We start from the raw sequence: 25,093 nt of genomic DNA, 5'->3' as shown, positions 1-25,093 counted from the left end.
ATAGTTTCCTTAAGCCTCTTTTGCTAAACTTTCTTTTCCAAAACAAATTTTACAGTAACCTCAGCTTTTATAACATTTTAAAGTTGTATTAGAATTCTAAAGCTGCATTCTGTTGCACAAAAAACCCAAAGCTTTGACAAAAAATTGTTTTTCTCTAACATTTTCCTATTTTAGATTTATAAGTAAATTATACTTCAAAAATATTCTGAAGTGGAAAAATTGCAGCATACACACATATTGCTGAACCCTTCTGCAACATTCTTAACATTTTGTGCTAAAGAAAGGCTTAAGGTACCTCGTCTGATTGGAATTCCATTTCTCTAAACATAAACTGACATGCAAACCAACAACAAGCCAGTAAAATGGACGGTTAGCAATTTTCAGCTTTCCCAAAAACTCACGCTATCATGCCTTATTCTGAAATGGCCGGCACCCAAAATTGGTGAAAGCTGAAGCCTTGACTGGATTGGCAAAAGGAATCTTCAATATATTCAGTGGTTCTTCTCTATGACCAATCATTCACCAGCCTTTCTTTGCTCACAGGCAGCTGCACTGATATCCCCGTCAAACCAAAAAAGACAGCTAAAAAAGTGCCCAGTGGAATACAAAGTACAGTCTGGCTTATACAGTCTGTCTCTTAGTTTGTTGGCACTTTGAAAGATGTGGAGTGACACGTGGATTATCAGTGGAGGAGACCACATTGTATTGACTTTACTAACAATCATTCATTGCTCAGCCAATTATGTCTCCAAGATGGTAGACGCTTTGAAAGTCACACATCCTTGAATAGTATGGAAGCCAGAAGCAGTGAGTTCTGCGATGGTGCCACCCATTTATTACCTGCTCTCTAGCCTTTGCTTCAGCATAAAAAATAAGATAATTAACTTCAAGCATTGCCGCTCTATTGAATCTTGACTTCCTGTTGCATATTTGATGTATCTGAATTACTCTGAATGAATCTGACATATTCTGATTCTTACTGACTAGATGAGACAGAGTTTTGGTTTTCAAGTTTTCTGCCAACTGCCCGAATCTTCATCCTTGTGGTTTGTTGTACAACATAACAAATATAGATTGCTTGTCTCAGAAAAGAGTCATAAATCAGGCCAAAAACTCGCTAAAGTAGAGACCCCCAACATAAGCACTGTACACCATCTTTCAGAAAATCTCAACCGTACCCGAGCTGTAAAAAAGGTACCAAACCAAAAGGCATATACTTTTATACCAGAAGACATGTAAGAGGACTCAAAATCCGATATAGATTGGAACAATGGATCACAAGTATCTTGGGTATCACCCTTACAAGGGATTTCAAACTGGAAAAAATTGATTTAATGCCCTCTTACTTAAAAATAAAAAAATTCTTGGAGCTCTTGTTAGTAATTCTCTGTTATTAACACACTGAATTAATTTACAACTGAGATGTAACAAGCAACTAGTATAGGAAGAATCCAAACTCAATGTATCACAATACTACTATAAGGAGACTGTTCTCACACACAAAGGTTTCCTTGTGCCCGGACCACATCTCAAAAGTAGGAGCCTGTCTTATTTGGTCTTTTAGCCAAGCTCAGAGTTGCTTACACGGATAAGACCCATATCCTCCATCATGCAGATCATCCTCTTGGACAGTATCACAGAAGCTGAGGTCTCCAACTCACATGCCACGAAATGAGGAAAGCTACCAGTTTGTTCTCTTTAGTTGTCACTTACGGGTTTGCAAAATTTTATATATATATATATATATATAATTACCTTGGACACATTGGCCAAGTTTAAAGTCATTTAAAGGAATGCTCAGTTTCCTTGATCATAAGTCATTATATAGGTGCAGCTTAAATTGCTGTTCACCACTGAGTAAATTTTTACTGCATGTGGTTCTTATTCGTATGTTAAGAAAGCATCTTGCATGACTTTGAAGTATTTTTTTTTGTTATATAAATTACATTTCCTACATGGTTACACATGAGAACCCTATAAACATAGCTATTTTCTTCTAAATAGGGAAAGATAAATTTCCCTTGCTTTCTCCTGCTCTTTTACTCAAAATGGGGATTTGATGGACTAAAGTTAGGACTGGGTTGTTTGTTTCTTTTCTTTTGCCCGTGTTCTTTCAGTTCCTCTGTACCTTATACTCAATATATTGACTTTAGAAAACACAAATGGGTGAATTTCAACATGCAGCTTTGAGCCGTAGCAGATTAATATGTTTATATCTCTTAAAGAAAGAGCTGGAGCTAGGTCATTGGGCAACATTTTGTACCCTGTATATGAACAGATTTTTGTCACCAGCACTTTATCTAAATAAGTATGCTAAGATTGTTAAATGATTATTATTACATTTCTGTCCATTAACTTCACTAGACTTGATAAGTCTAAAAATATTTTTTTTTTTCATAAGCTCAGGGGATACATTGTGTTTCAACAAGAGACTAGGATGGACCACAAAGAAGCCTTGTCCCTTAGAAACATATTGTGGCGACAAGGTCATCTACTCCTTTGTTAAACCTAAGAAAAATGTTATGTAGTAACACTAAAAGGTTTATAAAATGTGAAATAGATCCATTATATTGATGAAAACAAATTAAGAGTGTAGATGGACTATTGCTAGACCCTTGAAAGGTGATAAAAAGTATACCCTGTTAATATGTACATCCTCAATTTGTGTGGATGACAGTAACAAAATGATAACTGTCCATGCACTTTTGATCCTAGAAGGAGACTTCCACCACCCTATGGATGGGTTTGTAGACTGTAAATGTAAATTCCATCTCTTGGGATCATTTAAAGTGATGCATAAACCGTGACTGTTGTGTCTCAAAAATTGAGAGACTTAAGCACCCTGCTACTAAGGAATTCCATTCTTCTGCTTTCCCTTACAAATGCACTGAAGAATAGATCACATATTACTGTTCCTCTCACACTGCAGCCTTGTAGAAGAAACATATGTTAAGCCAGATTGTCTGAGACCACTCATGCATCTTTATGATCTTGCTATGGGTACAACAGCCAGTGTGAATGGTAGAGTCTGGAGACTGAAGAGTCACTGATAATTAACTTAGCCAAAACCACCCTTATTACTTATTTAGCAGAGAGTTCCAGCTCTTGTTCCTCATCTCAGATTCTGAAGGACAGACTGAAAGCCACTATTATCAGGATATTAATTGGCCTCGTGATAACAAAATTTAAAACTATTAATGAAAGAACCCTGTTACAAAATTAGGTAGAACAACTGAAACTTGAATTTATGCACTGAATGGGTAATGAGACTATGGAATGAATGCTTATTTGGAAATATGAATATAACAGAATACTGAGCTCCTGAGTAGGCGTATGGGTTATGAAACTAAAATCCTAATATTGTTGTGAATCCACTGAAGCAAGTTAGAATTTAGCAGCATGCCCTAAATATTGGAAAGCTAGGTTTGACTTTCTGTTGGATATGAAATGGGCAGAATACACACTGGATCCTGTGAAATTACTTATGTATTTATTTCTCACCACTTTAGTTTATATGCCTCCAATCTGACTGTGAACTCTGACATCTGTGAGAACTGTTTTCACAATATTGACCTCCTAATTATTTCAGAAAAAAAATGACAGACAACTTCTCTGTGCTCCATTAGACCAATCCAAAGTCTTCAGAAAAGTACATCTAAAAAATGGCAAGGCACCTGGACCCTATATGATTACAGCCCAGTTGTAGTCCTGTTGGGATTAAGTTTCCCCTGGTGAATTTATTTCAGAACTAAGCCTCTTCTGGAAGACTTTGAGGATGGTAATGAAAGACTGCAATTACATTTCTGTAACAATTGCCCAGTATAGCTTATTACCACTGACTCCAAGGTATATGCAAAAATGTTGGTCAATATATTAGAAAAAATACAGCCAATGCTCATGCATCCTATGCATATGTGGTAACAACTTTTTCCATTTATCGATGGCATCATATGTCTCTAGCAGCAGAGACAGTTTCAGAAGCATTTAGATCCAACTCTGACATTGTAGTTGCTAAATTTGATAACACAATGATATGACATGACTTTACTCTATTGCTTCAGGTAATACTCTGGATAGAGGCAAATTGGAAGTTAGACATCTTAATGTTTTTTGCACTCGACATTTATTTGTAGCTACTGGTCTTGCGTGGCAACCGGAATTTCTAAAATATTTGGGCTTCTGGTTTACAAATGACTCGTCTGGGCCAACTAGACAGAATTTAAAAAATCACAGACAAAATAAATTATCTACTTTGGGCCTTCAAAATATATATTTAATGGTGGTAGAGATTGGAGACTTTAAAAATGATGATCACTACGATAATTACCTTATACGTATGATACACTCCAAACTTTTGTTACTTTTTAGTCAAACTTAGAGGCTCTAGTCAAGTACTTTCTGGAAAAGGTGAGGAAGAGGGGTATCTGTGTGAAAGAAAAGGTTGTGCTAGAAACTAGGAGGGATCATACTGTCAGTTTGTGACTTTCCAAACTGCTTTTGTCAGACAGCGTGCACTTTGTTTCTCTTCTGAAGATCTGACCAACCACGGTGGTTGAGTGTAGAATGTGCACTACTTCACAATCTGTCATTAATCTCTGTAGTTATTTTTTGTAAGATCAAGGCCTAGCACAGCACTAGATACTAGAGCTGGTAAATCGAACCTCACTCCTCTATGACTTAATAAGAAAGAAAATAAGTGATGCAGCAACATAGTGGGATAATTGGATCTTGTATGCTATACTCTGGGTGAGAAATCAAGGGTCTCTAAATGTGTCCTTAAATATAAATACCAGGTAAACCAGTCCGAATTCTGCATCTTATTAAAGGTAAAAACTGTCAGAATCGAGAGGGAAAAGTCTTCCAGGTAAAATTGCATCCTAACTTTGTGACTATTTGTGTTGGTCCATTTTCTTTTGAGCATACATAAAGTTTGAACTTCTCAGATGTTCAACTACTTAATTTTATGATTACAGTAGGATTCAAAATGTATACATGGAAATCCATTTATAACATCTGTGTAAACTCCTAATGGGAATAGATGTGCTTCACCAGAAGCGTTGATAACATTTCAGTTCAACACTCACCTCAGTGAATCAAAATAACTGGTGCTTGATGTGTAATGCTGTATGTCAATACAAGACTTCTCCAATGTTATATTTTTCAGTACAGTACTTCTCTATTCTGTGTTTGCATACAACGTTGACTGTTTTTTCTGGTTTTGTTCATTTGATTATATATACATCTACTCTCCACTTTATTCTAATCTACTACACTTTGCTCGCAGCTTTCAGATCTTAATATGGCTTGTTTCGTCAGCCAGAGAACAAAGCATGATATGAACAAGTTACTATTTTTTCTGATGTAATTTTGTGTCTTTCAGTATAACAATTTTATTATTGCTTCTATTGCTGTTTTACACTAGTAAAACGTGATTAAGAGTTTTGTAATGGAAAGCATTTTTTCCAATTTAGTAACATTAAGTTATCATACTGAAAAGTAAAAATAAGTAGAAAATGTAGTTCAAAAATACAAAAATTGCAAAATTACCTACATTTTGCAGCTGAAAATTAAATTCTGCTAAACACAGGAAGATAATGAATATGTTTTACACTTTTGCTAGTGACTTATTGTATCTTTATAAAATGACAATGCTCATTAGGCTGCAGTACTAAAATGATAAGACAAATGAAACCAAACACCCGACCTACTGCAAGTCGATAGTATACCTATCTCAATTCTCAAACTTTTTTTACAGCAAAGAAAAATGAGAATCTACATACCATCACCTTGCCTCCGCTCTTGCTTTTGTTCATTACCTGAAACAAAATATAACTAAATTGCTTGTCCACCTCAGATTTTGTCATAACAATTTGAACTCTTACTATAACATCAAGTAAAATAAAGCAGAGGGGGGAAATGAAAATAAAGCATACTGTTCATTTGTTAGTTCATATAGGACATATTGAGCAATACATACTATTCAGATAAATATAGATTCAGCAAAGGAGTGTGGGTAATCATAGCATTTATGTCCTTAATACAACTAAAACTTTGTGTTGCAAAAGCCAGGAAAGTTTGAGGATTATGCTTATTTAGTGCAATGATAGCCAAGATCCATTAGATCCAGAGAGGCCGATTGGGAGATGGCACATGTGCAAAAGGTTTCCTGAAAGAAATCGAAGATTGACCAGACTTCTCTGTTCTAATCTCTCGCTCATGCAGCTCTCATAGGTTTTCCTACAGCAACTAAAGATTAGCTGGGTATTCCTGATAAATTAGGACAAGAAATTGAACTGGGATCAGAATTTTTCTCTTCTCGCAATAGCAGAAGAGAAGGCCTCTGGCAAGAACATTCTAGTGTCTAAATACAAGATCTGAGAATCAGATATTCTTCCTACATGTGATTTCTTAACCAACATTGCCAGCTTTCCTGACGATTGTTTCTTCAGTATGTCTTCATTTGGTGTCAGTTTTTGACAACATTGTACTGGCGTTTCTTGGTTGAGATTATTTTGGCTCAAGTGAAGAATGTACAGTAGTTTGAATACCAGGGAATGTTCTCTATGCGGGTTATCTCCTAGGACAGTGGTACCCAACCTTTTGTCCATGGCCCCTCAGTGGCTGTGACACATTCCCAGGGTCTCTGCAGGCCTGGGCCGGTAGGAAGGCACTTCTCCAGCTGGGGCCCCTCTCTGCATGTTTTTATATTTATTACTTCCTTTGTGCAGCAGTTTTAAAGGCCCTGCAAATTTCCTTGTAAATCCAGCAGCTTTCACAAAAATAAAAGCGTCAAGATAACTCTTGTGATTAATGTACCTGCTGGTGAAAGATGGGAGTTTTGACTAGTGGCAGTGTTTTGACTCATCTAAGGTAGCACAGATGGTTAATATGCCTGTTGCAAAGAACAGTATTTTATGTGCATAGCACAGTGGGTTACTGCTTTTGTCACAGAGATATTATTTTTTACTGTGTAGTTCATAAGTTACAATAGTAATCTAGCACAGTGACTTAAAGAGCTGCATGGCACAAATTAGAAAGTTTTGGTTTTTTTCCCAGTCTTTCATTTTCTTAATGCTCCTATAAAAAATGTGCTTGAGTAGAAATACATTCTTATTATTAAAGTCAACACAAACCACTGTTATGTTGTGAATCCTAAGTTTGTGCTTCTCCAGACCAAGCACTCTTAGAAAATGCCTACCAGTGTGGATGACATGTGACTCGTTTACCTTGTAGTCCCCTGGAAAGTGCTCCTACTCCCTACATTGGTACTGGAGGTGATATAAAACAAATTAGTTACATGTGACAGAAAGGCTATGGAGAGATGAGAGGCCCTCATGGTTTTAATTCCTTTCTCCATCACACATTTATGTGAAAAAGCTAGCTCAGATATTATGCACTTATAAATAAAATCAGAAATCACATGGGAAATGTAGAATCTGGACTGAGGATTCAGCTTTCCTAAATAAAACGAAACATTGAAATGTTAGTCGCTGAGAAGCAGCGCCAACCTTCCCATTCATTTTTTTTGGGGGGGGGGGGGGGGTGGGGGTTTGCTAATTTTTTCAGTATAAATAATTATATCTTTAGTAATTTGAGTATTTGTTGTGTACTTGTTTGTGTAATTTTTGCAAATTACGGTTTTAATGTTTGAAATTTGAATCCTACAAATTGCTTGAGGGTCCCTGGCTTCCAGTAGTAATTCAGTAGGGGTCCTCTGGAGTCAAAAGGTCGGGGAACCACTGTCCCAATAGATGGTCTGCTGAAGTGGTTGACCTATAAGAATAGAAGATCTTGAAAGACAGTCCCTCTTAAACTGAGAGGGAACGGACACAGATAACGTCCAGCCCCACAGGATTACAATCCCATTCAGTAAACTGAGACTATTATTAGCAGGCCGAATAGTATCTATTTTGTGTCCGTACTGATAAGGTTTCACGGATGTAGATGTTTGCCTACTTGTCATCCCATGGAATTTTCCAAACCATCCGAGGCAAGTGAACTGCCTATCACAGGTACAGGTTAGCCAAGGGGTTCTTGGGAATCAGTGGAGATTTGGATAAATGGATTGGAAAAGCCCACACACTTTTCACAAGGACTAGAAGGCAAACTTGCAACCTCCTAAAGCAGTGTCACCAACACTGATTCTGCTTGCTATGACCTGACTTGGTTGTCTGTCTGAGGTCCATCAGATTTCTTTTGGGGGGGGGGGGCAGATTTCAGGACTCCACCACAGTCCTGGAGAACAAAATCTTTGGCTATTACTACTAAACTTATTTTTGTGTTTTCCAAGTTGCCTTACATCTTGAACCTCGAAACTAATGTCCATCCTAGCAAGTGAATAGTCGCTGTCACTGAGTTTCTTTTGAAGCATAAGAGCTCCATTTGCTACTACGGATGCGAGTCTGAGTTTGGAGTGTTGAATTCTATGTCCTCTTCCCTCCCTTACAATGGCTAGCAATGGGGGGAGGGAGGGCGGGCAGCCAATAGTTACAGCCGTTTGAGCTCAGGTCTCAGTGATGCAGAGACGGGATGCCTCGTGGATTCGTTCAAATGCAATATTAGTGGCTGCAGGTAACCGTTCGTCTGACATGTAGGAAATCATCTTCTTATTCTTCTATATCATTTTACCCCAGGTCAGGAAATGTCACTCAGATCAGCTACTTTAGCGAAATATGTGACTGTAGATACACCATTCTGATCTAGATAAAAGCTGCAGGACTGTAAACAGACAAGTAATCAATAGTAATCAGTAACAGGGAATGTAATGTATTTTTTTTTAAACTACCAGTATTTGGTTTAATTGTAGCCCGTGTATAAACTGTAGTTATCACCTGGTAACAGAGGTGGTAGAAAAGGCATCGACGAAGGAGCATGTCTTCCATTACAGGTCGGTGTTGGGCAGGTTTCTTACGCTAAGGCTGCTAGGGTTCGGATGATTGCATCCCCGGGTGGGCTGTTGGTGGGAATACCTGTGGGCGTGATGTAGGGGGCAGCACTCCGAACCAACACAGAGCTGGATGCTATTGACTCGCAAATTCACTGCGTTCCACGGGCTCCTTCTCGGTGTGGTTATCAATGAACAGAGCACTTGGTGATATAAGTGAACTCCTGCGAGCTAGTGCGCGGGGTGCAAAGGCTTCTAGTGCTGCTGTTTGGTTAGGCTGATGAAAGCAGGTGGAGTGCCCAGCACTCTTGGAACCCAATAGAGCCTTTGCTCTCAGTCTCACCGCCGTTTGCTGCATACATAGGAGGGTCTGCGGTACCTATGAGAACCTGGCGTGAAATGTGAAAAACAGAACAGTAGCGGGAACGATTGACGGTTCCAAGTAATGCAAGTGTATGCTGGAAATGTTGAGTAGTTTTTCTGGAAGAAAACAGATTACTAAAATATCATACTAAATAAAGTTCTGAAAAGGCACACATATGAAGGAGTAAAGAAAAGAGCGCTCATCGCAGGCTGTCGATCAGCAAAGAAAGAGGGTAAGAAGGGGCTGAAACAGAGATTCCACTTACTTGAGAGGAGGGATTCAGTTTAATGTGACATTTCAACAGAATTGAATTTTCAGTCGCCGAAGACATATTGTGCTACAGTCTGCCTGTTGCTTACCAGTGGTTGGCTTTATCACGCTCATTTGCCCTCTACTTATTCGTGTCCCAGTCTTGTTTGTCCCGCCCGTGGAGCAAAGTCTCTTCACTATTTCCTTTGATTGACAGTTCTTATGATTTAACCTCTTGCTTTGCAAGCACTTTTGTTTTTGATTAAACACTTGACCAGCATGTGTGTTTTCGATATCTCTCCCCCTGCTCTGTCTCCCACGTGCATCTCCCTGCTCCCCGCCATGCTGTGCTCGCTGTCGTGCCCTCCCTTTTTCGCTTTGTCATCCATGTGCTTCTCCCACTCTCAATCCCTGCTGCTCTGTCCCCTGTTACTTCCCCGCTCTACCCCCAGCCTCCGTTGCTTCCGGACAACTGCACTCCATGTTGTTCCCCCTAACTGAGCCCTCCTCCTTTCTCTTGTCGCTTCTCCTCACAGCCCTGACCTCAGTGTTGCTTCTGTTCCCCGCCTTCCGTGTTGCTTCCCTCATCCCTGCCCTCCATGCGGTCTAACCTTCTTTTTTTTAACCGATTGAACTTTGATACCCAAATATTTTTTCTTTGTTTAACCGTGCTGCACACCATCAGGGATGCTCTGCGTCGCATGTCTAAAAACCACTGACAGGGCCAATAAGTCTCAAAGGTGACAAATATTCAAGATATCGCAAAGCGTAATCCTCGTTTCCGGTCCTGAGGTAGATTTTCTACAATTATAATGCGTTTAAAGTAATTGCTCAATTATATGCATTTGAAAGGACGTTGTTTTGGCATGATTGATTGGCACACACGTGTCCTGGGGTACGCTGGGTTCCTTCCTGTAGTCAAGATAATGGAGATATAGCAAGCTTGTTGAATTACTAGCAACGTGTAAGAGAAAATGTTATTAAATCGTAGGATAAATAGAAAAACAGGTTACAGAAAAAATGTTTTTCACTAGAAATATTATATGAAGATGATTTAAAAAAAAAAAAGTAATCTCATGAAACCTCATAAATACCCTTCATCGTGTGTACCTTAGAATGATTCATTTTGAGTCAGGCATGCTCTTATTGGAATCTGTGACACCCTTGCATACATTTCGTAACGTAGCCTTTTAAATCCGAGTTTAATTTCAGGCCTGAAAAGGATACTTAATTCATTGGGGCGGTATAGCATGAACGTGCGTGGGTACCACAGTAAACCAGCGACAATCAGATTTTCCAAATGCTGTGAGTGCTAATTTCAAATGGGTAGAGGTGAAGACAAGTATGTATTTTATGAAGTTTTAGCAGCTAACTTCTTGCTAACATAAATGTAGTGTTAGCAGATGTCCATTTTCCAGGTAGGTCGTTTCCGTAGAAAGTCATTTCAGTGTTTCTGGCTCTCTGCTATATTCAAAAGAACCATTATGTGTAAATCTACTTCTTTTTTTTCAAACGTGTTTTATTGTTTCGTTCAGTATTAGATGTGTTTACGTTTAGAGCTGGGCTGTAATTTCAAAAATAGCAATTCCTGAATTCTGGCATGGATGCTTTAATTTTGCCCTATCTGCCTACATATTGCGTTTTTGTAGCATTTGGTTTGCATTGTTCAGTGTTCTTACTGTTTGTAATGTAATCGCGAGAAAAGCATCCATAAAAGAGGGCAGAAATGGTTACCAGAAATATCAGTTAGGCAGGTGCAGACCACATCAAGTTGTGAAAATGAACAGTAGCTTGTGATTAGAATATCCGTAAACAGCATAATGTTACACAGTGTGATCGAAATGAAACATTCGGGATCCGTACGTAAATCTTGCCCCACTTGTATTGGGTGTAAATCATTCAAATATCTAGGCGTGATGCACTGTGTTAAAGTCACTGAGTAAATAACGCTTTATAATTTGCCCTGCCCTGTTCCCGAATATCCAATAACACTGATATCATTTTTCCTTGAATATTTTTTCATCTAAACGTTTCGCCATGTTTTTTTTCTTCATATCATGCTTTGCATTTTTTTTAATAGACTTTTCACAATGTGGACTGCGGGCCTTTCTCCACGTTTAACCTTTCGCAGTCTTGGCTTGCCGACGTTTAGCTTGGAGTCTTGCTTTTGACTCCGTTGAATGATGCTGGTAGGTGGTGGCTGACCAGTGCTGGTGTAAAGAAATATTAATTGGATAGACGGGCAAGTCGGCTTGTCGTTGAATACCTTAGTGTTGGAATAATATTGCTGCAAGGCTTGCTACCGTTCCAAGGACATTCTATTAAGGTAGTATAGACACCAATACCTCTGGTGGAAATAATGAGGACGAATGGTGAAACCGTTGTCAGTCCTTTTTTGTTACCCCAGGTGCGGCTGAGATGTTGCTTGCAACTGGTGATTCCCACACACGATGAGTGTGGTACTGATCCACCAGGATATTTTTCCTTGTATTATTAAATAGGGAAAAGGGGGAGGGGTATTTACACCTGATTTGCAGGAAGGATTGAGGCACATTAAATGGAACCAGGATGTGAATGGACTGGTGATGTAGACCTACATGAGCTACATTTGGAATGATATTGGTGACAACAGCGTACCATATGAAAGATAGATTATGTTTACTAGTTTTACCGGTTGAGATGGTTTACATGAAATTCTATTTAAATATAATAAGCTGTTACCATTTGTACTGTGATGTCGAGTATACCCTGAAGTGTCCAATTAAACAGGAATTTGCAAGTTCCATTATCAGCCCTCATTTCTAAGATTGGCAATACCCTTCTCTAGCTGTGTGCCGGAACTAAGAGCTAGTGCCGTCAATACGAAGTACACAGACACATAGTAAGTTAGTTCCTTTCAGCCTGCTCACTGCCACTGGGTGTTGAAAGTGTCTGTCATGTGCGTTTTACTTGTGCACAAGCCATGTCATTGTACGAGTCCGCACCAATTGAATAAGAACAAGTGCTTTAATGAGGGACCTCTTAATGCCCATGCTCAACTCGTAGCCCGACCAAACTCATGCATGATTTTACTTCTGCCATGTTTCTGTGGCTGTTTCAATGAACCTCAAGAGGCATCAGTTTGGATCAAATAATGAAATAAATGTGCAGAGACAAGTCTGTCTTCAGTTTCTATAGTGCTAAAGAATTGCTCTTCAGGAACAGAGCATTGGTGGCCGTCTTGGAATGCTTGCACAGGAGCATCCTTTCTTTGATGTATACCGAAAATACCCCGGCGCAAACCTATGTAGAAAGTATCCTCTTACGCATATGCAGAAACATAGTGGACTAAATTACATTTTGTAAACCAATGATAGCAGAGAACCGCAAATGAGAAAGAAAAATCATACTTGAAGAAGACTTTATCATTTACCAATACTTAAATGTTGCTGGCAACAAATAATCCACATATCAAAGATTCATTTAGCGTTAAGTATTATGTGCTCTTATCAAAATGATAACCTGATGCATGTTTATTGTCCTAAATTGTTGCTGAATATCTCTGCAGATTGCCTGACTTTAATTAGATAGGCCCAAGATGGTGTTGAAAGTCTTTGGAAACAGTGCATGACCCAGGATTGTGCTTTACCCTTGCAATTTCCTCTTCCGAGGCGGCCATTGCTGCTTGTTTGTAGGCCACAGAGATTTTGATGCTCGTTGTTGTTGATGGTAAAGAATTCCGCACTTATGGCTGGTGCAGTCTGGGATTGCAGTCCAAGTGTCTTGCATAGCTGCTCAGACAGGAGGCTTACATTGCTGGATTGAGTGTTTTACTGAGGGCGGGAGTTAAAATACATGGGGTGGGTACCGAGGGCACGGAATGCTGTTCTCTGATGCTGATCAGGCAGAGGCTCCAGATGTGCCACAGTATTCATTTCAAACGTACCTCAGCGCAGTGTACGCAAACTGAGTTTGAGAGGTACTCCCTCTTTCTTCAGAACTTCAGTGGGAGCAGGCTTTAAGCCCGAAGTCACAGATAGGCCACTGATAAGTCTCAAAGGGGTTGCATGCATCCAACTAGCATATATTAGTATGCAAATGTAGACCTTTCACTGTTTATATTGTGCTTATCTTTGACATTTACGTTCCAAGTGTGTTCGAACTTTGATATGCAATCGCAGTTTTTGAGTGGTCTGCAGTTTTTATTAGATCCGCTTTAGCTGTCTCAGATCTTTTAGCAGTAATCACACAGCGAGAAGGGCCATAGCTCAACTCCCCTCAGTAATTGCCTGTTGAAAGTGCCATTCACGTTTTTCCTCAAGTAACATTACCTCCTATTGGGGTTTTTTGCTCATCAACCATGTCTTTGTATTGGACATATATATATTGTCCTTCATACAACAATGTAGAGTGACAAAGCACCCACCATTCCTAGCAGGCAGCAAGCTACACCCTGGAGGCCTCTGTTGTTGAAAAGGGTCTTGTCAGTGACGGGTTGCGCATGTGGCAAGCATTGTGGTGTTGAGGGCGAGTGGCCAGGAATGTGTTCCTGTCTTGTTATGGTGTCCTGTGCTTAGCAGTTTGATGGGTAAAAGCAGTGTGAGTTAGACACACAGATGTATCATAGCAGGGTGGTGACTAGGAGTTAGCTCTGCAGATCCGTATGTTTGTATTTTCTTTCAGTACATTTGTGTGCTGGTTACAGAAAGTGTGTCCCGTCTGAGCTCTCATTTTGATGGGAATAGGTATGGGCTGGGGTGACAAGGGACAGAGGGTATTTACTATGGAAGGTAGTGGATGATTAGAAACTGCAGGGATTAAATGTTAGTCCTCCAGTTCACCAGCTGCGTATACTAGCTTGGACTAAAGTGGACCTTTTTAATGTATTAATTTGCTAGCGCCAGCATGTCTAGGAGGGTGATGTTTGGTTGGAATTGAGAGGATAATGTCATAATTAGGGTGATGATTGGTTATGTTATGCTATCTTATGTTATGGAAATTTATAGAGCGCATAGCTACCCTAAGGCCTCCCAGCGTTATAAAGAAATCTCCAACAACTAGGCATGAGTTACAAGTGTTAATACAGCCAAGTTTTTAACAGCCGGCGAAATGATAGTTAGTGGCTAGTTTGCTGGAGAGAAAGAGGCAGGGAGTTCCAGAGTTTAGAGCGAAGATAGGCTGTAGATCTTCCGCCCCATTTAACTTTTTGTATTGGCGAATAACTGCTAATGCTGCTGATGATGATCTCAGATTTCTTATTGGCTTATGAAAAGATGGAAAGCTCTGTGCATACAACAAAGTGCCTTGAACTTTAGTCGTTGTTCGATTGGGAGCCAGTGTAGGGCCTAAAGGGCAGGTTTAGCCGATTGGTGTCTGGGCACATTAAAGAGAAAGTGGGCAGCTGTATTTTGAACCACCTACAGTTTCTTCTTGGTATAGTCTGGAGAGCCCCAATACAGGGCATCTCTGTAATCCAGATGTGAGATAATTAATGCCTTTACAATGATTCTGTTTGCAATAAATGGGAGGCCTTTAAAGACTTTCCTAAGATGTCTGAGTATCAAAAAGCAGGTGGAGGATATTGTCTTTGCCAGATGGTCCATAGTGAGCCAAGGATCTAATCATACCCCCCATGCTTTTAATGTAATTCTTGGGGGATGTCCCTTGGAGTGGGTTGAGATTGATATGAATGAATTGTTTGGGGAGAAATGTTTGGTCTGCAACCAGCAGCATTCTCTACCTGTAAATTTAGTCCACTCCACTTAGTGTACATGGTTGCATTCACTTTTTAAAGTACTTAATTTAGGCCCCTCTTGCCACCCTCTTCTCAACTCAGTGGAGTTGCCCTCACTGGTGTTTTTCCTGTTGCTGTTTCTCTGCAGCCATTCAACAGCCCGTGAGGGGAAGCAATTATTGCATAATACTTGGCTTGGTACAATAGTCCAAATATATGGCTTATTGTGGGAATCTATGGAATGCTGATTTTCACTCCTCGCATAATCATATATTAATTCTTGGCATAATGTGGAATTGCATGGTGTGACTGTGCCCACACCTGTTGTAATGCTGCTCCTTGCTTGATTTTGCCTTTGGCCCCATGGAGGCTACCCTTAGCATATTGTAGCCACCCATTTGCATGCCCCACTTCTTTGTATGATTTCATTATAAAGCTACACCAACCAGGAACTTCTGAACGCATTCAACCGCAACTGTATCTGTTTCTAACATTTCACATTAGCAAACAAATCAAGGGATTGCTCCCCTTCCTTTGTCTTGTTAGACATTCCACCCTCCACTGAGTAATTCTTTGTCAGGCAGTCTTCTTCACTTGGTGTATCACTTGTGTCACTGAATACATTTTTACAACTGACAAGTCTATATGGTCCAAGATCTCATTAAAACCTCCACCGGGCCAGCACTACTCAGTCATAAAGTTGCAACCCAAGTATGTCCCACTATTCAATAACGTATTACATACACTAATTACCACTAGACCAACAGTGAAAAATGATCCCTTCATGCACAGTTTGATAATGGAATTATCTCCACATCTCCTCATTATCACTGAAACGTCCTTTGCGTATTCATCATCACCCTCATATTGCCAGCCTCCTACCTGATAACTACCGCTTTGTGGCTAAAAGCAGGAATGAAGGCAGCAGAGTTGAGGTTACCATTGTTCGTCATAGTTCCATTAAGTGCAGGGCAAGTCAGAGCCCATATCTAGACTTATTCTACAACGTATTTAATCAAATAGATCTCCTGCCTTTCACCATAACATTTGCTTTGTTTCATCTGTTCCACAAGAATCTCGCTCAACTACTAAACTAGTTTTGTGATTGCACATCTCAATACCAAAAAGATCAAGCAACATTTCTGGGTTAATCATTCTGATATCCATGTTTCTATCGTTGATGAGGTTGGCTGTGTGATAGCATTTAAATTCATAGCCTACATCAATTTGTGACCTAGTCTCTAAATCCGGAACTGTTAAGGAAGGCCTTTGAAGCCAATTTCACCTCCCTCTCTACAACCTTACTGCTGATTATAGTAGACCAACATACATCTAATGCTACTGCTGTGCACAAGAAAGAAAGCTGATGGTTTGTGATTTATTTTTTTTATCCCTGAAAGGCGAAGCTAGAGCTGTAGCGGGCAAATGGTTCAGGCTCAGTACCTGAAGTACAATGCATGCATGCTTGCAAAGCTGCCTTGCCATCAAGATTAAAAACTGTCCAATCAATGAAATGGAGATTTTCTCCAGAGATCGAAGTTTTAATGAACCAACAACACTTTAAATCTAAATGCCCAGCAAACGGACACAGACATCAGGGTGATAGCTAAAATCATCCATCCTACCCAGAAATAACATTGATCAATCTCCCTCCACTCCTTGGTGCCCCCCACCCACCATTTATCCTGTTGTTGGTTATGGAATGAGAAATTCTCAGATCCTTGCGTCCTTCAAAAAGATCTGCTCTAGCAGTGACATCTTTTGTGAACTTGGGCCTTCCAGTTCTTAGCTGCCACTGTCACCGACTTCATCAGTGCAACACTTTCTGATGGCATCTTTTATAAAAATCAGGCAGGCATTGATAATGCTGCTCCCTTAAAGACAAATACGGACTTGGAAGTCCCATCCAGCTGCAGACTTCTCACCGGGTAACACTCCATAGCAAATGCCCTGTTGTCACTTCTCAACTTTACTGCCACAATAAAAAAAAAAAGAAAAAAAATCCCTTACCGATTTGAAGGCAGTATGATTGTTCTCCATCATATTAATAACCACTTGAAGCTGGTCCACAGTTGGATGAACTACGGCTGGCTTTGCCTAACCAGTCAGTGGACAGAATTCTTACTTCTGGGCCCAGTGGAACCTTAACTTCTCTTTTTCTTGGCCAGACACAATGGGCCTGTCCTCAAAGCCCATTCTTGGCTTGCAATCTGGGTGTCATATTCAGCAGCAATGACTTTCCCCCTCCCCCCCCCTTGTTTTCCCTAAACCCGTGTGAGCTTAGGCACTAAATACATGTTACTCCCTCAAGATAATGCCACTGGTTACTATTAAGAAGTTGTTCTTGAAAACGTACTTAAACCTTTTCATGGCCTTGAGTCAGGTTAACTCACCAAGCATTTATAGCCTTGTTATCTATCCACGCTAAAATATTTAACTGCAGATTTATCCATGCACAAAGCACCTCCTGCTTGAAATCCCTAATTCAGCAAATAACATTGGGAAAATGTTAACTAAAGTCGAGACAGCGCCTGAAGACTCCTCTCTTCAGCCAAGTGGCTAGGGCTCTTCAGATGTCAGATGGTTTTTGCTTGCTCTTTCTTAGTGCATTTATATTCACTTCCCTGTCATAATGGCTTATTGTTCAGCCTTTCCTCTTCATGGTTTTTCCACCGTTTTGGAAAGACCCTCAGACACTTGTTGTGGGATTCACCTGCATGCTTACATTCATAACACTTTTTTACAATATCCGTGTCATTCTTAGGAAGTGTCTCATGTATGATGTTGAGAAATCGATGAAATATATTCCACTTCCACATCATACATGATGCACTTCTTAAGAACGACACGGATAGTGCTGGAGCGCTGATGGCGAATGGGAAGAATGTACTCCCTGACTCAAGTTCAACAACCACCGCTGCTGGGTGAGATACCATCACCAATATCATCCTCTGAGTTCGACTGAATCTTTGGACTTGACGAAGAGTGTAGTAGTCAAAATCATTCAATCACAAATCAATGACATTACACCATAAACTATTTAAACATTAAATCAAACTCCAAAACTGAATAAAGTTTCAATGCTTTATTACAGTCCCCAAACCAATGCCACATAAATGGTGCACAAAACTTAGTTAGAAACATACATGAAAACCATAGGCTGACCAAAAGATCTGAAAAGATTCAACCTACTAAACACCAACACTGTTAGACACTCCAAAAGAACAATAATAACTTAGCAACAATACTATATGTGCATTATTATTAACATTCAAAGCAGATGATGGTGACATTGGTAAATTATCAAAAATACAGTTTGACATTCAAATTCAGTTTTGAAATTTCAGAGCTGGGCCATTCCTAACACTAACCAAAATTGGAGCTTGCATGTGTGGGAATGGGCGAACACATGCAGACAGAAGCAAAAATAAAAGGAAAATAAAAATAATTTGGACAAATGTCCTACTAGGACAATATACGAAAACAAATATGTTGGTGTAGGTCCAGCGTCAGTTGATAGCAACATCAGGATGGGGCAGAACACGGGCTGCAAATAGGACAATTCAGCAGTTCAGAATTAGTTGGCCATATTAGCACTGAAGCACCTAGCAGAATAGAGCAGTTAAGACCATGACAAGAAAACTTATCATGAAACTTAGAAAGGAGAATGGGAGTGTAAGAGCAGACTTAAGACAGACGTAGACTGAGATCTGGACCGTTTTGAGGCATGAGAGACTCTCCATCAAGACTGAAAGTTTCTCACTAATTAAAATAACCAAAATCCATTCGATTGGTCCATCAGGTAAGCGCATTTCGAGCTTCAGATTCACCATCCAATCACTGCAGATGGCACCACCAATTTCTGATACTTTTAAGAATCTTCTCAGCAAAAGTGTGCCATCTGGTGACCTAACATGTGACCAACAAAATATTACATTCTCCAATTATTTGTTACTTGCAGTTCCTTTCTCACAACACACAACAAACTAAACTAATATTCTTTCACATGAGATCTGTACATTTCCTGTCCTGTTCAACAGCTTGAACAAATAATGTTAATTTATTGCATCTAAAACATGTCTCTTGCCTACAATACAATAGGACATTCAACACTCACATTAACAGCTTAGAAAATAATTCAGATCAGAGGGAACAGAATAAACAAATGATTTTCCATTACTGCAGCAAATTATTTTTTCTTCAGGCCTGGTCAAGTCAAGGAAGCCTTAATACACTTAATAATTTAATACATTAATAAACCTATTGCACATCTTACAATTCACCTACGTAAAGAAAATTATTTTCAAACATTATTCATAGCATGTTAGAACTAATTTTAAACATGGATTTATTTTTCTGTATACATGTAATTTATATTAATAAAATCCATCTATTCAAATGTAAGTATGAATTATTCATATTAATTTTAACTCTTTAATTATTAATCTACGTCTTAATACAAAAAATTAACATTAACTCAGTACTTTCGTTTAATGTGAATGCAGAACTCTTGTTTTTAAATGTGGTGCACAATACGAATGGTGGCCACATCGCTCACCAAAGCTCAAATGCGCACATTTTCCATCTCATGTTATTTTTTCTGTTAGGCTTTTAAATGCAGGTTAAATCGTCATCATATGCTAACTTCTATTCCACTGATTGTTTAGTAAAATCCGATCTCTCTCAATAGTGCAAAAAAAAAAAGTGTGACGAATGGAACCATGCAGGTTGAAACTTCTCTAATTACTCCTCACAAATCTTTGCTGTGGACGAGAAAGCAATAGGAAGCACTGTGTCTAAACAATGCAGATGATGAAATAACTCAACTTCTATCAAATGAATGACATTAAGTTTGCACTTGGAAATTAAACCCCTTGATCGAAGAGCGACTATGAATTCACCTCAGTCCGTAATGAGACAAGCCTGACGTGGTTTCTGAGGTAGCTAGTGCTTGACGGTAATTGTTGAAACATTGTAAGACCAGTTTGCAGGACTTTGGTCTGGTTATCAATGTATCATTCCCTCCACCCAAATTGCCACCCCCTCACACATAAGAGGAGTATGTTACTGTAAACCGCTGTCCTCCCCACTTTTTAGGCAGCTTTTGCGTTTCGTCCCCTATCAGATGTCTCCTGTAGGCATGCAATTTGTGTTCCCTGTCGATGCAGGAATCAGTGTATTATATAGCGCGTAGTGTACATATGAGCCCCCTGACATTTCCTTTATCCTATCGACCATGAGCTTATATAACTCTCCACTCAGAGTGTCTATCCCCTCAACCATTCTACCTCCCCAAATGGAAAAAAAATCCATAGGGAACCCCCACCATCTTGGACCTCCACGTGCACTGTATTGGCGAACAACAATATAATTACAACTGTTACAAAACCAGTGCAACAAACCCCCAACCCCGGTAAGCAGTTGAATAACCAGCAAATCTGCTGCAAATCCATTGCTAAGTATTCTGGCAGCACAGCTAGCCTAAACCCAGTTACCCCAACCATTGCCTAGCACAAACATGGAAGGGCTCCCCCTGAACCCCTACAGGGTATCTTACTATGTCAGTATTGTAACACACAGGTGTTGACTATCGTGTCCCAGATAAAGATTAGGTGAGTGCATCATGCAATTCAATGTGACTGTTTTAGTGATTGGGGCTCGCTCTCCCCCAACAGAAGGGCCATGCCCCCCCAATACTCCGTGAAGCCCAAGGTGAATTGGACCATCTGATGGTTCCCCAAAGTGCATGTCTCAGAGATATCTTCTCGTCATTCAGACCGCCAGTCCCCTCATCTGTTGGTGAAGCTTGAGAGGAGGGAGCAATCGCCATTGTGTCATCGTCCTGGTTCACCACTCTTCTCGATTCCTCATCTGTTGCAGGAGGAGCATCCCCCATCCCAGTCTCATCTTGCCTTCGCCAGTGGGACCTCCGTGTCCCTGCAGATGCACCGGGGCTCGAGCACCAGGGATTGGCCCTATCCCTGGGCACCTTATCCCACACCTCTAGCCAGTGGCAGACACCTTCTGGGGTATCGAAAAAGTGAGATTTACCCTCAAGATGACCCGAAGCCTGGCAGGATAAAGCAGCATATATCTGAGACCCATGGATCTCAGCTTGACCTGGACCTTAAGGAAGCCTTTCCATGAACTCTGTACTTTGTTGGTGTAATCAGGATAAATGGATATCTTTTGGTTCTCGAAGCGAGCCAAGTCTGTCTCCCTGGCTGCCCATAAGATAGTCTCTATCCTTATAATTCAATAAACGGGCAGAGTTGACAAGATGGGGAACCCCAGGTCTAGGAGGCGCCACAAGTGCCCTGTAAACCCTCTCAATGGCGAACATGGGCGACAATCCCATTGGTTTTAGGGTAGAGCCGATCCAGTCTCTACAAAATGCTCAATGGACGACCTCTTCGATCTTTCTGAGAAATCCAGGAGTTTCACATTGTTGCGGCTGGACCTACCCTCTGCATTGTCCACCCGTGCTTCCAATTTGCCATTCTTTGATGTAGCTGCTGCTACCTACCTCCAGACAGTGGCCACCTCTGTCTGCAACTGTGCAGTGGAAGGTTCTGCCATTCGTACTTTGTCTGAGACCTTTCATAGGTCTGTATGCTAAAAATCGACTTCAATTACTACTGTTTTGATTTTTCCTTCTAAAACTTCTCTTGATCCATGTATGGCAGCAAGCAGCTGTGCTCTGGTAGGTTCCACCTCGGTTTCCTGACTGTTCTTGCCATGTGTCTGCCTACCGGTGCACTGTGGGGTGGGGTTGCCTAATGGTCCAAGGTGTTACCCTGGGGGTTGCATGTCTGTCTCTGCCTGCCCATGTTTGTGTGATGTGTTGACCTTCCTGAGTGCACAGACCCAAGTGTGGAGCTAGCACCACCAGGGTCCACAGATGTTTGTGGGGGGAAGATCATCGCTAGTGGACAAGGAGTACGTAGCCTGCATACGTGTCATAGCAGGGGTGCCCTCCGTTAAAGAGGAGGGTTAAATGTTCATCAGCGCCTGCTCCCAAGGGGCTCACTGAAGCCCAATCTACCAGCAAAATTGTACCACTCTGGGTTTAATGCAGTCCATCCTTATTGCTCAAAGTTTAAAGATATGTGGGGAAGGACTCCTGCTGAACAGAATCAGTACAAGATCCTTCCATGTACCCTCTCGGGAGTCGTCCTCCCCCCTATACTGGTGAGCAAAATTCTCAGAGGCCTTTCTCTGTTCACAGGCACTCTCTCAGGACTCAGCCGCGCCCTCTTCTCCATTGCTCAGCCGCTGCATGCTCACCTATGAGTTTTGTAAAGGGAGCATTGGATCCGTATTATTCCAAGGCCAGGAACGCTGCCCCAGCCACACAGCTCGCCGCCCGTCGGGCCCGGCATCCAGCCGCGGCCTCCTATATTCTCAGCACCCCTGTAGGTGCTCGTAACACAGGCCGTATGGGCTGCCGCCCCCACGATCCTCCCTGGTGGTGCAGTGGCTGCCCACAGCTCAGAGGTTCCTTCCAGGGCCGCGACTTCCCTGGCCACGTTTAGTGCTCTCCTCCGAATCTACAGCTGCACTGCGGCCTAGGACGTGACCAGCACCTACCTGAGCCACCGCCTCCCACTATCACAGTCCAGGGAAAAGGGCAGTAATGTTGTCTCCTCTGTCCAGCCATCTTGCGGACCTCCGCCCCACCCAGCGAGTGCGGGGTCACCATAGATCTCCTGACCAGAACAGTCTTGCGGGTTCCGGCAGTGCAGACCCACACGGTCCCCCCCCCCCACCACCCGTTGGCCACATGTTAAAATAATTACAGTAATTGAATGCAACTTTAATCTGGTAAACTAAATAATGAAACTGGGAGCCAAACGTTCCACGTTTGCACACCCTGCAATTTGCTTAATTTTTGGCCCTGTGGCAGCTGAAATTTCTTCCCTATATATGAAACCCTTTTTTTGGAGTGTATATAGTTTCCCCAACTCCTAAACTGGATTAAAAAATGATTACAGATCACTATTTGGAAGAGGCATATTCTTGGATGGCCTTCCAAATAGCGATTCGGTACCCTATGTATCATTGGTTTGTACACAAAATTCCCATCACAATCCATTAATTACTCATTCAAACATTGGGATGGTAATGTATTCACAAAAGGGAAAGGGGGTTCCCAGTTGAAACCCTTCAACTTTGTAATCTGGGGTACAGGGCATTAGGCAGTTTTCCAGAGGACCTCTGCCAACTCTCACTGAAATCTTTCAAAGAAGAAAACCTTTTTCCTAAGCAGCCGATTTCCTTTAAAGAAATGCTGCTTTTACAAGAAAGTTTTTTCTATTCTGAAAATCAATCACGAGGATGGTGGTCTGCTGACCCTTGAGGGTCACCATCCCTGTGGTTGTGGCTAGTTGTAGTGAGTCGCAAATTGTGAGATGCCTATCTGAACTTCATTAGTCTGGACTGTTTGTGATTCACTACAATTCCTTATTTTGCAAACTGAGCTGATAGTACATAGGTCAGTTCACAAATTACATTTCTGGTTGAAGAAAGTAGCAACACAAATTACACCTACTTTTTGCAGGTAGAAAGTACATCTGTCCCTTTGCATAAAAAATAATACACAAGTATTTTCATCGGTTGTGTCATTCTTTTTTTTGGAATTATCTGAATATGTTCTGTCACTTCATTGTGTTGGAGAGATTGAGGAACCTGCGTGTAGGTTTTCTTAGTTTTATAAGATGTGCAATGTCTGTTCCTGTTATCTGATGGATACATCTAGTTGCAGATTCCTTTCTGTAGAATTTCCCTAAGCTTCAGTCTGGATCTGGAGATATTGCTCGAGCAGTACCCCTGTGTGTCGTTAGGTGGCGTTGATCTGCTCCGTATCCGTCGGCGGGAGCGCCTGCGCCAGAAATGATGTTGTGGGTCCAATATAGGTGACACCCCAGCACGCTGACGTCAGTTCTTTTCTTTCTGCGCTAGCCAGTGCCTGTCCGAAGAAAGAGCTACCCTCATCCACTTCTTGACTGGTCTTTTTTCAACTTTTTGTTGAAGATTTTTGAGTGTCTACACTCCTGGCTCGTTGATGATGTCTTCTTGTAAGACTGGGTTCAAGCCCTATGGGCCCTGTCATCTGGTGCTGTCTGTGACGGATACGCACCTCATCTACCTTTGGTGTCTGGAGTGTGATCATGACTCAAGCTCGCGGTCTGAGTGCTGGGCCATTAATCAGAAAGATTTGATGGAGCGGTCCCTAAAGCTTCTGGTGGCCCGACGGTTGGCTCTGGTAAGTCCCTATCTCGGTCAAGAGGAAGTTCCTGGGATTGGTTGTGAATCCCCCTCCCCCTCCCCCTCGTTGCACTCAAGTCCTCACATGATCGGGTAAGTTGAGGCACCAGAAAAAGTCAAAGAAGAACGTTCTTCGACTTCACCCTATCCGTTGGCCGATAAGACGAGGGAATGGGAACGTTGTTGCTCTAGGTCTCTGTCTGTGGAGCCTACGACTGGGTTGGCTCCATGCTTCCCCGAGTTTCCAGGAGTCAGAGCGATCCCTGCCCAACTCAGAGGTTTGAGGCCATGCGCCTTATTTTTGGGCAGTCCAACTCACCGGAGCACCTTTGGGCCCGGCAGGGTCAGAACGGGCCCCCTTGGGTTTCCCACCAGCGTCTTCGGCCTTAGCTCCTGGGGAGACCCATGGATGTGTTCCTGGATCTGAACCAGCATCAGCCGTACAACCTCAACCTTGCATGATGCCGGTTCTGATGCCGACGCTCTGTGCTCCACCCTTGCCCCGGTAGGCATAGACCCCAATCCTCATTGGAGCAGAATCGGCGTTGTGCAACGTTGACTTCGGCCTTGCCCTGTGTGTCGGAACCTGACCTTTTTTCTTATGGGTTGGTGTACA

The 25,093-nt window shown here is 41.4% G+C and overlaps 1 protein-coding gene across 4 annotated transcripts in view; it reads left to right on the top strand.

Moving 5' to 3' along the window:
• ASPH (aspartate beta-hydroxylase) overlaps nucleotides 1-25,093 on the top strand; it is a 590,871-nt gene that overhangs the window by 313,065 nt on the left and 252,713 nt on the right. The gene's annotated exons all lie outside the window — the stretch shown is intronic.

Source organism: Pleurodeles waltl, chromosome 2_2 (genome assembly GCF_031143425.1).
Source record: "Pleurodeles waltl isolate 20211129_DDA chromosome 2_2, aPleWal1.hap1.20221129, whole genome shotgun sequence".
Classification (NCBI taxonomy): Eukaryota; Metazoa; Chordata; class Amphibia; order Caudata; family Salamandridae; genus Pleurodeles; species Pleurodeles waltl.
Note: the sequence above shows the minus strand (reverse complement) of the source record. Positions and strands in the feature narration are given on the sequence as shown.